The 18,476-nt window shown below is 44.3% G+C and overlaps 1 protein-coding gene and 1 pseudogene across 4 annotated transcripts in view; both read right to left on the bottom strand.

The window, feature by feature from the left end:
• Positions 1-18,476, bottom strand: part of LOC126183497 (elongation of very long chain fatty acids protein AAEL008004) — a 308,167-nt gene that overhangs the window by 84,644 nt on the left and 205,047 nt on the right. The window lies entirely within an intron of this gene.
• Positions 9,723-9,840, bottom strand: LOC126185670 (5S ribosomal RNA; annotated as a pseudogene).

Raw genomic sequence — 18,476 nt, 5'->3', positions numbered from 1 at the left:
TATATAAGATAAGGTCTTCCAGGTTGAACACTTGGGCTCCTTGCTTCCCCTACTCCCTATCCCTGGGGAACCACAGGGAATTGATCAAGGTCACCCAGGTAATCACCCAGGCAGTTGTGCTACTTACATTCAAAGTCATGACGTCATGTGACATTAAAATGGCGGCAACCCCCTCCGTTCCCCTCTGGACCAATGAGGATTAAAACACCCTCCACACCTTCATCTTTTATACGCTGTTGAAGTGACTGTTATTTCGATTGCGATGTGAAGTTCCTTTGGACATGCATACACTGCGGCGACCACACCGTTACGAAACACATCAAATGAATTCGCAACTGCGAATGACTACCATCAGCTGTATACTGGAATGACGACAATGAAAATTTGTGTCGAACCGGTACTCGAACCCGGATTTCCCGCTTCTCGCATAGTTGACAACGTATGGAAGTTCGGGTCTGGCCGTGAGTCGTAAACGAGGTAACCAAATGATAAGGCGACTGCTCGCGATAAGCGGGAAATCCGGGTTCGAGTTACGGATTGGCACAGATTTTCACTGTCGTCATTCCATTTTACAGCTGATCGTAGTCCTTATTTGCAGTTGCGAATTCATTTGATGTGGTTCATCTTTTATACACTACTGGCCATTGAAATTGCTACACCAAGAAGAAACGCAGATGATAAACTGGCAGTCATGAACAAATATATTATACTAGAACTGACATGTGATTACATTTTCACACAATTTGTGTGCATAGATCCTGAGAAATCAGTACCCAGAAAACCACCTCTGGCCGTAATAACGGCCTTGATACGCCTGGGCATTGAGTCAAACAGAGCTTGGATGGCGTGTACAGGTACAGCTGCCCATGTATCTTCAACACGATACCACAGTTCATCAAGAGTGGTGACTGGCGTATTGTGACGAGCCAGTTGCTCGGCCACCATTGATCAGACGTTTTCAATTGGTGAGAGATCTGGAGAATGTGCTGGCGAGGGCAGCAGTCGAACATTTTCTGTATCCAGAAAGGCCCGTACAGGACCTGCAACATGCGGTCCTACATTATCCTGCTGAGATGTAGGGTTCCGCAGGGATCGAATGAAGGGTAGAGCCATGGGTCGTAACACATCTGAAATGTAATGTCCACTGTTCAAAGTGCCGTCAATGACAACAAGATGTGACCGAGACGTGTAACCAATGGCACCCCATACCATCACGCCGGGTGATACGCCAGTATGGCGATGACGAATAAACGCTTCCAATGTGCATTCACCGCGATGTCGCCAAACACGGATGCGACCATCATGATGGTGTAAACAGAACCTGGATTCATCCGAAAAAATGACATTTTGCCATTCGTGCACCCTGGTTCGTCGTTGAGTACACCATCGCAAGCGCTCCTGTCTGTGATACAGCGTCAAGGGTAACCACAGCCATGGTCTCCGAGCTGATAGTCCATGCTACTGCAAACGTCGTCGAACTGTCCGTGCAGATGGTTGTTGTCTTGCAAACGTCCCCATCTGTTGACTCAGGGATCGAGACGTGGCTGCACGATCCGTTACAGCCATACGGATAAGATGCCTTTCATCTCGACTGCTAGTGATACGAGGCCGTTGGGATCCAGCACGGCGTTCCGTATTACCCTCCTGACCAACCAATTCCTCATTCTGCTAACAGTCATTGGATCTCGACCAACGCGAGCAGCAATGTCACGATACGATAAACCACAATTGCGATAGGCTACAATCTGACCTTTATCAAAGTCGGAAACGTGATGGTACGCATTTCTCCTCCTTACACGAGGCATCACAACAACGTTTCACCAGGCAACGCCGGTCAACTGCTGTTTGTGTATGAGAAATCGGTTGGAAACTTTCCTCATGTCAGCACGTTGTAGGTGTCGCCACTGGCCCAACCTTGTGTGAATGCTCTGAAAAGTTAATAATTTGCATATCGCTTCATCTTCTTCCTGTCAGTTAAATTTCGCGTCTGTAGCTCGTAATATTCGTGGTGGAGCAATTTTAATGGCCAGTAGTGTAGTTGGATCAGTTATGTGGGAGGGGTTATTCTGCAGCTGGATAGCTTAGTGAGATGATTTGTCTATTTCTTAATAACAGATTACGTTAAGTCACGTCACTTGAGTTCTATTTATTAACAAAAATATTACGTGGCACCAGCAGAGACGTCATCTAGGCAGATATGTAAGTACTCTCACTTTCATGTATTTCTCGTAGTTTCACGTATTTTTCATCTATTTTCCTATTTTATAACTGGAGGCACTCTGGAGCATAGGGAGAGGTTGTGTATGTTTGTAACAAATTACGTCACTCTAGGTCTATTTGTCAATAACATATTAAACAGCATCAGGAGAGACATCACCTACGCAGATATGTAAGTACTCTCAGTGTTGCACATCTTCCTCAGTTTTACGTATTTTACCGGATTTTCCAAAATTTTAAGTATTTTATCTCAGGCAATCACAATATAGAATTAGATACCACTGATAAAGAGTCACACCTCCCCTAATCCATCTCCTAAAACTGGGACACTCAGGAACGGGGCGGCGTAAGGATAGGCCGAGTCTATTAATAGCAAATTACGTCACTCGAGATTTGTTCAATATTTCGAAGCACCAGCAGAGGTCTCACACAGAGAGATAATGTGTAAGTAATCTCAGTTTTACGTATTTTCCTCAGTTTGCTGCATTGTACACAATTACTTGAACTATGTGTCAACATCGCGACGCGTCGGGTCACGAAACCACGTCACAGTGTCGCGTCGCTTCGGGTCACGTCGCGTTGCGTCACGTCAGCTTCATGATGCTTTCAGCTTTGGTTCCGATGTATGTACCATAGCTAAGCCTAAGCTGGTGTTTAACGTCATAGTAGTAGCTACGTACACGTTGGTAGAAATAATTGTATAAGAGATATCACACTGCATTACTAGATTATGTGACGTCATAGGAAAATTATGATGCCTCCAACCAAAGATACTGTATTTTTAGCACACCTCTTGCATGCTGGAGGCTAGATCGCCCTCAGACTCCGACTTTTGGGGTGTTGCAGCGAACGCCAGTGGTCGCGGACACAGTGCCCAGCAGTTGCCGAGGAAGTTGCGGCTGCTGCCTAACTTTGCTGCTATATCATTTCTGGCCGAGAGATCCTCCGCTCGTGGTAATAACGGCAAACAGATCCGAAGACGTAGGTGGAAATATCAAAGACCGATGCAAATCCACACCGCCCTCGTCACAGTATGTGCTGGATAATACCGACACGGCATGAAGATCCTCGTACGATCGTGATTGCCAGGTTGCGAACGGGAGTGCTCCAGGTGCCTGCCTAACAGTACGCCAGGCCATACCCCCAGACGTGTTAGAGAAATTTGCAATCACCTCCGACCCAGTAGCTGGCACAAATGCCGTTCAATCGTCCGGGGTGAGAGCGTCCCTCCACAGCGAAGCCTGTCGCAACTTGTCGACGCCTTTGCAGATAAACACTGCTACCAGTTTAAGCCCCAAGCACCCGCTCCCTCCCTGCTGCTCTGTGTAACGCCTAAACAAACAAGTCTTAACTCATGGACATCTACAACCTCACCAAAGGAAATCTGTGGACTCCTTTGCGGATAACCACTCCAACAGCTTAAGCGCCAAGCACATCCCTCCCCACCTCCTCGTCCTCCTCCCTCCAACCGTCATGCTTTTGAAACGAGTGCGGGTGACTCCATTTTGAGCTGGGCGGCCTCCCAAGTGGGATGAAGGCTCGTAAAAAAATAAACCCTGCAAGAATATGCGACATTATTATAAGCTTCGTATATTAACTACGGGGAAATTCGATTATGGTACGTGATTTCGACTGATCCACGTACAATACTTCCTTAGAGACCGAGCACTGTGTCTCGTTAAACTGATTCTCCAAACATTAATTACCAACGCGATTCAAAATTACGAACAATACACGCAGAATGACCGCTGGAAAAGCGAGTTGCACGTACTTGATAACAGTGCTATCAGCACCACGTTTGTGACGAGATGCTGCTCGTATGTGCCAGCACTACATACAGATGTACGAAGCACGAGGAGCGAGACTGCCACTATGAGACTGTAATAAGCCGTGCAACACGTGCCCGTATACGTGCCCACCAGTCGCGGGGAAAACCCATCTCATGGCTCCAAGTACGCGAGGGAAGCTATCCACGCAAAGCTGATACATGGAGGGGGATCACCGATCCGTGATGCTGTGAGTAACGGTCCAGACTTCTTTTTTTTCGGCGTCTGGTAAATTGCACCACCTCGACCGCAAAGCGGCAATTGAAGCAATAGCCAAAGAGTGCCTACACGCTGTCAGTAATCTCCAGAGGCCTGCTTGATAAAGCTACCAGCTCATCGCCTGTCAGACGCGAGGCAGACAGCAGAGACTGTCAGAGCAAAAACATTCAAAAATTAAATTTTTATCATACATTTGTGAGCTGCTACATACACTACAATATTAGTGAGTCGTAACTGGACTCAGTCCTCATACAAAATCATTTCACTCATACAACTCCTTAGGCATCTTGAATGGAATGATCACATAGGCTACATCATAGGTGAAGCAGGTGTTACACTTCAGCTCATTGGTAGTAGACTGGGAAAATAAATTTGTATGTAAAAAAGATTGTCTACGAAACACTCCTTCGACCCATCCTACAATACTGCTCTTAGGTGGGTGGGACCCATACGAGATAGGACTGACAAGGGATACGGAGCGCATACAAAGAAGGGCAGAGTCAATGGCTGCAGGTTTTCTTGCCCCAAGGCGAGCGTCAGTGAGATGCTGTAAAAGCTGATCTGGCGGACGCTTGAAGATAGACATCAGTTTTCCACGAAAACCAACTTACAATATTTCAAGAGCCTAGCAACATCGACAACCCTTTACGTGCTGCTTCCGCAGAGATCGTGAAGACAAGATTAGACTAATTACGGCATTTAAGCGATCATTCTTCCCGCACTTCATACGCGAAACCTTAATACGTGATACAACTGGAAGCACCCTCTGCCATGCTCTTGACAGCGGTCTGCAGAGCACAGTTATAGATTTAGATGTAGACTGAAAATGCTCATGACTCCTTACCACGACGACAATACGCTGCACGCTGAATTCATATCGTTTCATGGGACACGAATACACGTACACCTACAACGCGATTTTGCTAAATGTTATATGGAAATTTGACCGGAAATGCGTTCCAAGGGAGGTACACTCACTAGACTCCGCCCTAACAGTCCCCGGAAGGCCCAACGTTACCGACCGACCCGACCGCCTGGTCATCCTCGGATGTTTCGAGTTGCTGGATGCGGATTGGAGGGGAATGTGGTCAGGACACGACTCTTCAGGCCGTTGTCTGTTTTCGTGACTGCAGCCGCTACTTCTCAGTCAAGTAGCTCCTCAATTTGCCCCACGAGGGCTGGATGCACCCCTCTTGCCAACTGCGCTCGACAGACGTGGTGATCACCCATCCATTTGGTAACCAAGCACAACAGCGCAGAGCTTCGGTGATTTGACGGGAAACAGTATTACCACTGTGGCAAGGCCATTGACAGCACACCCACTTGAAGGTGGAGATAAAAGATCTTTGACAGTGATCAGGACGAGGCACTTGGCCCGCCAGCATGTGGTAAGCCAGACGACTGTATAGAACATTTTCCATGAAAACTGTCATTGTCCATGTCACTTAAGACTTATTACCTATGGACTCGGCGACGATTTTGTCGCTGGTTCGTCGCCCAGGCTACCATGGCACTAGGATTCTTGACATCCACCCTATTTACAAATGGTTCAAATGGCTCAGAGCACTATGGGACTCAACATCTTAGGTCATAAGTCCCCTAGAACTTAGAACTACTTAAACCTAACTAACCTAAGGACACCACACTCACCCATGCCCGAGGCAGGATTCGAACCTGCGACCGTAGCAGTCCGGCGGTTCCGGACTGCAGCGCCAGAACCGCTAGACCACCGCGGCCGGCCCCTATTTACAGATGAGGTTAATTTATAAGGGCGGTATCGTCAACTTTCACAACACCCACATGTGGGATACGGAGAATGCTTATGGTACTGTGGACGTGAACCATCAGCACCGATTCAGCCTCAATGTGTGGACGGGGATTATTGCCGACCGCCTCGTGGGACAAGTCATCCTTCCACAATGTCCCATATGCGAGGCATATCTGTACTTGCTGAGGGTGAAGCTGTCTGCCCCGCTGGAAGACATGCCTGTGGTGGTACGAAGGGTAATGTGGCTACTAAATGATAGTGCTCCAACTCACTGTCCTCTTGAGCGTGGAGAAGAAACACTAGTATAGACAGAACATTCCCACTTGCATGGTGTGTTCTCATGTGTGCTTTCAGTCGTTGAGACCTCTAATGTCAACGATCTTTTATCTCCACGTTCAAGCAGCTGTACCTCTCTTGGAACACATTTCCAGCCATATGTACATATGGCCTTTGTTGCTTATCTTCTCAGACCCGAAGTTTTTCCCCATTTAGCAAAGTCATCCAGCATCGTCTGCCAATCACCTGCCAAGAGCATTTTTGTAGTAACTGTCCTCACTTCTTCGAGTGTATGCTACCTAAACAACTCTTAGATTTCTGTTTCACTTTCTTGCCACTCAAACAAATCAGTCGTCATTAGCGTTGCCCTTCTTTGCATACAGTGGATGCCGCATTGGGGCCCGAACTTTTATGTATCCCATACCATTCAAGAGCAGGTCTTACAAGCGTTTTGTATGCTATCTCTTTTGTGCATAAACTGCGGATGTTCGATATTTACAAAATATCGATGTTGGAAATTTAGATATTGATGTTTCGACAGCGATGCAGAAGTCGTAGCATCGATATCAAAGTCAAAATCTCGACCTTCGATGTGGGCAAAAAAAAAGGCCACTTGTTATCAGTGTCAATAATTTTTTTGTCACTTAAACGAATTTTGCCTCTGATCATGCCTCGTAATGACATCTGTACAACACATTTGTGACTTGTCAAAGGCGGCCATGGGGGAGAGAAACAATATTTTTAGCGACAGTAAATCAAATAGAAGCAGTATTTCACATTTAGTGTCTAAAAACCCTCTTCAGGCAACAGAGAGTTCAAATTTTCGAAGTATCTCAGTATATACTTCAGAAGTTGGAATGGAGGGTGTACACTTGTCTGTACTCTAATGCATTTATTCATCGGTTGTAAATATGTATAACCTTTCTAAATTGTTGTAAATGAAGGCTTTTTAAATCTGTTGAAAGTTATTACACTTTTGCGCGAACTACCGTCGAGACATACATGCAAGAAGATGCTGAAAAAGAATTTAAAGTTAATCATAACTACTCCAAAACTAAAATTCAGAACGTAGACAGTTTAACACTCACGGCAGATATTTGGACGACAAGGTGCAGAGTAGAAGTTTCTTGGTGATTACCGTTCATGATTTGGATGGCTATAAAATGGAAATAGCTACTCATGTGCTCTGTGTGAGGACGACGTTCTTTTCGCGAAACACTATCCAGAAAATTTAGAGAACCGGCATTTGAAGCTGACTGCGAAACGGTTCTGCTGCCGCCAACGTATATTTCGCACAAGGACCACGAAAATAAGATAATACCAGTTTGGGCTCGTACGGAAGCATACGGACAGTCGTTTTTCCCTCCTCCTATTTGCGAGTGGAACAGGAAAGAAAATAACTAGTAGTCGTAGAAGATATCCTCGGTCATGCACCATACGGTGACTTGCGGAGTATGTGTTAGATGAAGATGTACCGCGTTGAAAAGGATCATAATTAGGTACTGACATGGTCAAATCGGCGGACGTGGCAGATGTAACGCACACAGGCTTTTGTGGTTAGTTGAAACAACCTACCTGCAGGATTTTCAGTACTCGTATTGTGTTGCATTAGATCGCAACAGTGTAAGTTTGGCAGAACAAGTGGTAGTCCAATAGTATCTGAGGGGAAATATTGGTTCAAATGGTTCAAATGGCTCTGAGCACTATGGGACTCAACTGCTGAGGTCATTAGTCCCCTAGAACTTAGAACTAGTTAAACCTAACGACATCACAAACATCCATGCCCGAGGCAGGATTCGAACCTGCGACCGTAGCGGTCTTGCGGTTCCAGACTGCAGCGCCTTTAACCGCACGGCCAGGGGAAATATGACAAACAAAAAATGAAGCCAGAGTCAGCTCCATGCTCACCAACGAGTTTTGACGACAGTCCTGGTTAAAGTCATTATAGTACTACCGTAAGTTAAAGAAGCCATCAGCGGAAACGGATATTAAGGTGAAATAAACTTCCAATGGAGACGCAAGCGTGGCAGAACCACTGTAATTTCCAATGAGTCCATATAAATTACGAGAACAATTTGTCAACTTGAGTTTAGAACAGAAAAAAGAAAGCCAGTTTCTCCGCCGAGTGGGTATCAGTTTTGCCGTGTATTGAAATATATGTAATTTGTTTCAAGACGCTTTTACTTGGTGTGATCTACAAGCCACGGGACACTTGGCTCAAAAATGGCTCTGAGCACTATGGGACTTAACATCTATGATCATCAGTCCCCTAGAACTTAGAACTACTTAAACCTAACTAACCTAAGGACAGCACACAACACCCAGCCATCACGAGGCAGAGAAAATCCCTGACCCCGCCGGGAATCGAACCCGGGAACCCGGGCGTGGGAAGCGAGAACGCTACCGCACGACGACGAGATGCGGGCGCCACGGGACACTACTGTAAAAGAAAGTGCTGCTTCTGATGTTTGTTGAAGAGAAATTATAGCTTGCACTATAAACATCTGTACATTAACTCTCTGTCATCGAGTAGCATGCAGAGCAAACAACGATAATAAAGTACTGGGTCTTCTTTTTGGTTTTGTACTGGTCTGTATTCCAGAACAGGTTTCTCGTAGTATTCGTTTGCGAAGTTTCGCACAACTAAATTTTAGGTTAGTTAATGGCACGTTGGAGGACCGTTAAAACGTAAGCATTAGGTTTAAAAACAGCCGTCTTGGTAGGATAGACTTCTCACACAAATTACATTGGTGTATGAAATACATCAACTAACGAGATAATCTGCATAAGCTGCATCGACAGTTGTTTTCTTTTCATTCGCATTTTTTTATTAGCAGGACTCGTGATCACAGTTGCGTAACACTATGGAAATGGCTGCTAATTTCTCATCGATTTCGCGTAACAACGAATCGTGAAGTCAAGCTGCGGTCGGCGGGTGAGGCCATCGTGACTGGAAAAAAGAAAGCGAGTACGTATTTACGAAGTTGATTATTCTCTCATTTATAGCATGAAGTTGTACAGAAAGAACAGGTAACTTGAAACATTTTCGGTGTTCTTTTAATTTTGTCCACAATCTGCAGAACGGCTATTACATATGCTGGAAGTACAATAGACAATGTCTTTAGTCACAAACGTTCGCACTTTAGGGTGATAGACATTGCACTTCGGACCTTTAAAAATTCAAACATATCACGTATTAAAAACTAAACTCCTCCCGCACAGGCCATGAAGGTCCAAAGGTACCGACTGGCCGCCGTGTCATCCTCAGACCACGGGCGTCACTGAATGCGGATATGGAGAGGCATGTGGTCAGTACACCGCTCTCCCGGCCGTAGCTCAGTTTCCGAGACCGGAGCCGCTACTTATCAGTCAAGTAGCTCCTCAGGTTGCCTCACAAGGGCTGAGTGCACCCCGCTTGCCAACAGCGCTAGGCAGACCGGATGGTCACCCACCCAAGTGCTAGCCCAGCCCGACAGCACTTAACTTCGGTGATCTGACGGGAACCGGTGTTACCACTGCGGCAACGCCGTTGGAACATATGACGTGTAATAGTCCTTTAATCCATCATACGTTAGGGAACTGTTACCTGTTACAAATTATCGGCACTGATGTCCAGAGTAGAAATTTTGAATGACTGAAGTTTCACCAGTGAACAGAATTTGGGCCCCGTCACATGCTAAAAGTCTCACGAATACACCACGTGACCAATGATGAGGTACTTCACCACGCTGATAAAAATGTTGGTGTCGTGGTGTTCAGTCCGAAACGTAGTTTGATGCAAGTCTTCACGCTAGACTATCCTGTTCAAGCCTCTTCACCCCTGCGTAACACTTCCTCCCATTACCAAATTATAAGCGGCGATCAGAAAGTTTCCGTTCGAAGCACTTACAGTCCATTAATTAATTATTCAAAAACAGTCTTAATCGCATTTATTATTATTATACCGCCAACCGGTTTGAACCCGACGTTGGGGTCATCTTCTGGGCGTTTACACCATTGGTCGAACCTCGTTCGGTAAACCAGCCAGGAATTGTTGCCGTCAGAGAATGCATGTCAATTTCAACCAGCTTTCAAGCTAACATTGACAGGGGAACTGCATGTAGTGGAGATTTGGAATTAGGTATCACACAAAATCAATTCCTCATACTGGCAAATAAAAATGCACGCTTTCAGTGGTGCGGACAACACATAAACAGGACAGGAAGGCGTGCTGTGTGTTCATACGAATTGCAGTTTTTCTTCTTTTCATGTGATGAAATGACCAATGACGCGTTTAACCCTCTTTGGTGGGTGTAGTTTAGGTCGGAGGTGGTTCTGCGACTTTTGCGTTTCTTGTTTCCATGATTTGAGACCAGTTATTCAGGTTACAATGAATATGAACGAGGATGATTATTTCAGTATTACAGGTGACCAAATGTTGCCCATACCTCTAAGTCTTCGCGAAGAGTATGCTGTAAATATTCCCGTTCTCCAAGATGCTGACAGCCATGTTCACAGAGCTGAACGCGTATCGTCCTGATTTGGCGAACACTTAGGGACGCTACTGCACCTCTACTGGCCCGCTGAATGACTCTGTATTTATCCCAGAGAAAATATCTGGAATTATTTGGAACAGCGAGTGACAATTAGCAGTCAACATCACCACAATTTGATTTCTCTAGAGGATCTTATCATCAATGAGTGGCTTCAGCTGGATGTGCCATACAAGGGTTGGGCAAAAAATGGAAACAGCGCAAGAAATGCCTGCTTGAAGATAAATGCAGATGCTAGCGAAGCATGCAGGTGGGGTTATTGTATCTGACCATGAACGGCACATGTGCAATGCCCTCCATAAAGTGCAGGTGTCAGTTACTTAGAGGTGGCAAAAGTCGTGGAATACCATACAATATCGTGTCGGATATCCTTTTTTCCGGAGTAGTGCAGCAACTCGACGTGGCATGGACTCAACATGACGATGGAAGTCCCCTGCAGAAATATTAAGCCTTGATGCCTCTATAGCCGTCCGTAATTGTAGAAGTGTTGCTGGTGCAGGATTTTGAGCACGACCTGACCGCTCGATTATGTCCCATAAATGCTCGATGTGTTTGATTTCTGGCGATCTGGGTGGCCAAACCATTCGTCAGAATTGGCCAGAACGTTCTTCCAACCAATCGCGAATAATTGCGACCCGGTGACACGGTCCACTGTCACCTAGAAAAATTCCATGTTCGTTTGGGTTGCTGCCAAGAGAGAGACTAGTGGGGGTTAGGCCAGCATTTGGATAGCCATACCGTGGTATTCTATGCTGGCCATGGTTAATCTGCAAGGGTGCATTACTGCTAATGATTAAGTGACCATTTTGGCTGATCTGGTCCACCCTAAGGTACGATATTTGTTCCCCAATGGTAATGCTGTGGTCCAAAACGACAAGGCCCGTCTTCACACAGCTCGCTTTGCCCAGGATTGGTTCTGCGAGCAGGATTAACTGTCGCATCTCCCCTGTGCACCACAGTCACTAGATCTCAATATTAATGAGCCACTGTGGTCTACTTTGGAGATAAGGGTGAGTGATCTGTATCCACCTCCATCATCGTACCTGAGGTTGCCACTATTTTGCAGGAAGAATGGTATGAGATTCCGACGAAAACCATACAGGACCTCTATTTATCCATTCTGAGACCACTGGAAGCTGTTTTGAATGCCAACGGTTTTCCTTTTATATACACCCCTGGAAGGCGGCGCGTGGGTCTGCTCCTGAAAACCGAAAGGTTGGCCGAATGTAGAAAGTGAGTAGGTGCAGGAAAAGGTGAAAATCTCTCGGTACTGCTCTTAGAAATGGTTTTACTATATCACAATATCAACTGAATACATAACAACGTGAATACCTAACTTTGCGCCGGCCGAGATGGCCGAGCGGTTCTAGGCGCTACAACCTGGAACCGCGCGACCGCTACGGTCGCAGGTTCGAATCCTGCCTCGGGCATGGATGTGTGTGATGTCCTTAGGTTAATTAGGTTTAAGTAGTTCTACGTTCTAGGGGACTGATGACCTCAGAAGTAAAGTCCCATAGTGCTCAGAGCCATTTGAACCATTTGAACCTGACTTTACACTGAGGAGCACGTAGAGACTATCACTCAGGCACACGGTAAGGGCTACTAGTAGTGAGACAATCTACCACTGAAGTAACAAAGTCAGAAATGGCCCCCTATGAAGTAGAAACAATGTTGCTAGGTCATCTCCTCGGAATCATATGAGTGGATCTGGAGTCGAGCTCATCGAGCTGCACAGCGCCGGCTAGAGGGCGCTGTCGTCTGTGTCGAGTAGTGCCAACCTACGAACTTGCACCTACGCCGTGGCATCGTAGCTATCGATACCACATTTCCTACACCGTTTTAAGCATAGTAATGTGTTGGGTTTTTTAGTGTTTCCATATTTTTGTCTACCCTGTGCATATGAATAAATTTGTAGACTCTTCCTCGCTCGCCAAACAGTGGCCACTTTCAAGGTTACAGGGAGCGTTACACGGTATTACCGTGTTTTCTTAAGGGAGCGACAATTCTTGTGTGTGGTGCACTCATTACTACATGAAATAAGCTCATGCTAACATGAGGTAATGTAACGACAATACAGAAGCCAACATACACTTTAATTCCGGCGCTGAATAAGAATTTACATCTGCGGCTAACTGGGAGTATACCATTTATGTAGATTGATTTGATTTGTAGCCGAACATATGCGTCTTGAGCGAAGTCATGTGCCGCGGTTAATGAAATTATACAGAGCATGTGATTGCATTGTCAATATGTAAAACTCTCCGAAGTTTCGGCCGCTGTTGCAATCGGACATTTTGGGACAGTGGCCGATACGTCGGAGGATTTTACATATGGTATTGCAGTAAAATACCGTGAAGAATTTTATTAACAGTTACAACGGCCGCGGAAGACTACGCTTACATTTACTGTGCTATTCTTAAATGCGGTTCGCAACGCTTGTAGCCAATCTAGCGTCAAAGCACGTTCCTCTGATTTTAATTTCCTTTTACTGGCATGTTTTCAAAAATTGACACCACCTTTTCGTAACAGAAACGCATTTAGTAGACTTCATAACGCGCAAGAACAAGGCAACTAAATTAAGATGCAAACTACACATGGAGTTCGCAGTACTGTTAAGATTGAATTTTTGTGGATGAAGGGTTTGTCTATTACCCATGGTGGCCAGAAACAGTCTGAGAAGGTTGTAAGGGTGTTGCAGGGTATGCTGTGGTGAGAAATACTTATTAAGTTAAATAAATTGACACGATACGGTGTTTCCAAGTTAATTAGCGTTGAAGTTAGCCAATCAGACCATTGCGCGAACCCGAGCCAAAGGCTGAGCAGTCTCGTGCGCTATCATCTACTACGTTATGAGAACAACTGACACTAGCAGTACCTGGCGGGCCGCTTCAATTTGTGCGCGCAACGGCCTGATTCGCTAAATTCAATGTTAATTGAATTGCAATCACGGCACAACGTGTCGAACTTTTTCTTAACAATTATTTATCAGCAAAACCCACCGTGCAACATCTTTAAAAGGTTTTGAGACTGTTTCTGACTACCGTGTGATTACCAGAACTTGAAGTGTGCAGCACTGGCAGGGAGATGACGGCACCAATTATTTAGATACGACCGTAAAACTAGTGTAGAGACCACATGAGACGTGGACCCTAGCCGCTAACAAAGTAATGTGCTGAGTCCCTACATTTCTTGCTCCGTAATTATGGCCTACTGTTCTTAATACGCAGGTCAATGGAAGGCGAAGAGTCTCCATGCAGATCGCGTACCCTCAAACTACTACAGTAAGACAGCGCACCATTCACAGGGCAACTAAAGGCCGAACATGGAGTGCTAAACGTTCCAGAATATTCGTAGGATGCTAGTCCAAAGTCTTACTCCGATTAAAACCCGTTTTACACGAGCGACTTTCTGGTCAATATCGACTGCTAGAAGTGCGTGCGTCTTTCGTGTTAACGAGAAAATCAGCACACAAACAGGTGTCAATGACGTCAGTGATCTGTAGATTGTGCCAAGTGTGGAGTTCCATTTTTCCCAGTATGCTGCACGCTGCACGTGCGCAAAAACAAGGGACTGTGGCAGCAAACATCGGAAGTTAAACTGTTCTAACAGGCTACCTTCCACTATAAAAATGGATTTGGTGCTTTTGTGTCTTCTTAACCTTTCCTGTGTTGTTTGCTTTGTTTTCGTGACACACTGAAAAAGTTGTACGATGTTCTGGTATTTTTCGTACTAGTGTTCTCCTAAAAGAGAGGCGAAATATCTGAAAGCAAAAAGATATTTACGTTTTACAGAGGATAAAAAAGCCTACACCATTCATAAATGAGTACGTAAATTGGTAAACGTGTTTTAATGAAAATTATTTCTGCAGTGAGAAAGTATGAATTACTTGACGAGGAAAATAGTTTTCGGCGTTATTTGTCGTTTAGCAAGACAATAAGATACAAAGGGTAAAGTAAAAGGGCGTTATTTACTGTGTTCTACACATTGTTTGATGTGTTTGCAAGTACGTATTTTTTCAAGCAATAAAGGTGTATGTTTTGAAATGTTTGGACGATTCTTTCAGTTCTCAGGACTGTAGAGCATTTACCACACAATCTTTGCCAAAACCATCCACTATGACTTTTGCTTTGGCCGTTAACAAACTCAATTATAATTACTTGTGCCTACATTTTGTTTCTATATATCGATTTCTTTTTTTTTTTTTTTTCAAAAGTTGTGGCCCTCATAACCTCACTTTCACCGTTCAGGTGCCAAATTTAATAGCACGCAGCTCTCTCAACGCACGCAATTTTGGCGCTGACGCGAAAATGTCAGCGTCACTGCAATTGTCTAGAGTAGTCAACTGAGACAAGAAAGTCGATCGTGTAAATGGGACTTAAGACTGGAGATCTGCATTCATGAAACAAACACGGAATGAAGATCAGGGTTTACCGTCCCGTCGACGACTAGACCGTTAGCGTCAAGCTCGTGTTTTGGAGGGATAGGAGAGGACTTCGACCGGGTCATTTTCAAAGGAACCACTCCGGCAGGTGCCTTAAGCGTGAAACGTCCCCTTAGAAAAATTGTACAAGACAGAGCTTAAACTGACACACAATATTTTTAGCGCAACGCAATCTGACTTTCAAAAATCCCTACAAAAGAATGGCCCTGACTAACATTAGACTATACCTTTCACAAATCACTTACCTCACAAAAATCTTCGTTACTCGAACTACTGCAATACAGCGAGCGCCACTACTGCCAGCTAAATAAAAGATTCAAACTACTGAAGGCACTAACTACTGATAGGCATAGTTAGCAAATGAAAGATTTTAATAGAGAACAAACAATGTATTTACCTTAAAAGTCATAATATATATAGTAGTTCATGCCATCCAGTATTACAAATTTCAAAACTCCGCCATCTCTCTCCTCACATCCACCACTGCTGGCGGCTCACCTCCAACTGCTCAACGTTACGCGCTGTTCACATCCAGCTGCCCAACACTACAATGGCAGACAACAAAACAAACTGGCCACAGACTGCACACAGCACAGCCAGTGATTGTCATACAGAGCGCTACGTAACGTTGCCAATAAGAAAACATAAACAGCCTACTTACAAGCGATTTGGCGAAACCGTGGAAAACATAAATTCGGGTGGTTGGACGAGGATATGACCACCACTGACCCAAGTGCGAAACACAGCTGAAGTCAGTCAACTCATAAAAGTATTTGCTCGTAACAGTTTGTGAGGATATGAAACGAAATGATCACAGAAACCCAGTGATAGTTTCTCAGATACATGAATGGCTCGAAGACTTTTTCAGTAATAGAACCCATTGCCTTGTCCTGGATGGCGAGTGTTCATCGGAGTTAAATTTTCGCCAAGAGTGTCCCAGGGAAGTGCGATGGGACCATTCTTGTTCTCTATGCACCCAAACTGTCTGACGGATAGGGTGAGCAGTAGTCGGCAACTGTTTTCTGATGGCACTGTGGTGTACGGTAAAGCGTCGTCGGTGGGTGACTGTAGGAGGACAAGAGATAAACTGGGCAGAATTTCTGTTTGGCGCGATTAATGACAGCTGCCCTAAATGTGGAAAAATGTACGTTAATGCAGATGAGTAGGAAAAACAAGCCTACAGTGTTCGAATACAGTATCACTGGTGTGCTGTTTGACACAGTCACGTTAATTAAACATCTAGACGTAACGTAGCAAAGCGACATGAAATGGAACGAGCATATAAGGTCGGTTATAGAGAAGCCGAATGGTAGACATCGGTTTACTGAGAGAATTCTAAGAAGCACTTGCTAAGCCATTCTTTCCACACCACGAGCAGTTTTGCCACTGGTTTCTTCACCAGGCAACCACGATTCGGGGATATGTGTCATCCATCCTATTCACAGATGAGGCCACCTTAATGCGTATTCACGCTGCCTTTGACACTGTTCGGATGCAACCTGGCCGATGTTAAAGTGTGAGACCGAACATGCTACGACACGTACACACATGCTTTAAGGCACATGAAAACAATTTTCAGCACATACTGTAACTCTGACTGCATGGTACAGCGCGTGTTAGAGCGCAGTCTCTGTGACTATGTACCACTGAATAAATGATCTCTAACATGGAAACCATGCATTTCCGGACATAAGTTCATTTGACCTTTTTTGTTCCGTATCCTCTCATCGATCAATCCCTAGATTTTGTACATGGTGGAAAAAAAGTCAGCCTATACATACATGCAAATATTTTAATACGCTATTCTACAAGTAAAACTAAGGAAAAAAGTTCATATAAACATAGGTTCGCAAGTGTTTAGTTACGGAGTTACGGCTAATAAAAGATTTTGCCTGAAATTTAGCAACTTATAATATGAAGCCATCGCAAAACTGTACGAGGTTAAAGTAAAGCACGATTTCCACTTGTTTTGTTTTTATTGACCTGATAAATCTAAAAAACATGTCCCAGACGTTTATCTGCACTAGTTTTCCAGAACATCCTGAGAAGCGAAGATGTAATTTCGTAAAATTTATAATTAATTAACAACTTGGCCCAAGTTGTTTTTTAAATTCCAGACAATTGCACAAAGTTTTCAGTAGAAGTTGTAGAGAATTTAATTTTGGAAAAATGATGGTAATAACTTTAACTGAAACTGTATGAATGTGTCAGATAATCTGCTTTTATTACTACAATAGCACACGTGAATTCATGTTAAACCGTTGTTATTACGTTCTTTCACTGAACAATACAGAAAAATAACTCGTTTCAAGGTTAGGAAATGACTGAAACAACTCACTAACGGTTGTCAACAATGACATAAACGCTTGTTCATTCTTAATGGAAAGTAAACAAATTGACTTGTATAATAATCTTTGCTTCTCTGGACGTTCTGAAAAACTACTGTACGTACACGTCTGGGACATGTTATAATAGATTCACCAGACCAATAACAACAAAACAAATGGAAATCGTGCTTTACTTTAACCTCGTACAGTTTTTCGATGGCTTCATATTAGCGATGTTGCTAAGTTTCAGGTAAAATCTTTTATCAGCCGTAACTACGTAACTAAACATTTGCGAACCTATGTTTATATGAACTTGTTTCTTTACTTTTACTTGTGGAATAACATATTGAAATATTTCCATATCTTCGTGAATCACCTGTATACAGGGTGGTCCACTGATAGTAACCGGGCCAAATATCTCACGAAATAAGCATCAAACGAAAAAACTGCAAAAGCGAAACTCGTCTGGCTTGAAGTGGGAAACCAGATGGTGCTATAGTTGGCCCGCTAGATGGCGCTGCCATACGTCAAACGGATATCAACTGCGTTTTTTTTTAAATAGGAACCCCAATTTTTTATTACATATTCCTGTAGTACGTAAAGAAATATGAATGTTTTAGTTGGACCACTTTTTTCGCTTTGTGATAGATGGCGCTGTAATAGTCACAAACGCGTAAGTACGTGGTATCACTTAACATTCCGCCAGTGCGGACAGTAATTGCTTCGTGACACATTCCCCGTGTTAAAATGGACCGTTTACCAATTGCGGAAAAGGTCGATATCGTGTTGATGTATGGCTATTGTAATCAAAATGCCCAACTGGCGTGTGCTATGTATGCTGCTCGGTATCCTGGACGACATCATCCAAGT

This window comes from Schistocerca cancellata, chromosome 4 (assembly GCF_023864275.1).
Source record: "Schistocerca cancellata isolate TAMUIC-IGC-003103 chromosome 4, iqSchCanc2.1, whole genome shotgun sequence".
Classification (NCBI taxonomy): Eukaryota; Metazoa; Arthropoda; class Insecta; order Orthoptera; family Acrididae; genus Schistocerca; species Schistocerca cancellata.
Note: the sequence above shows the minus strand (reverse complement) of the source record. Positions and strands in the feature narration are given on the sequence as shown.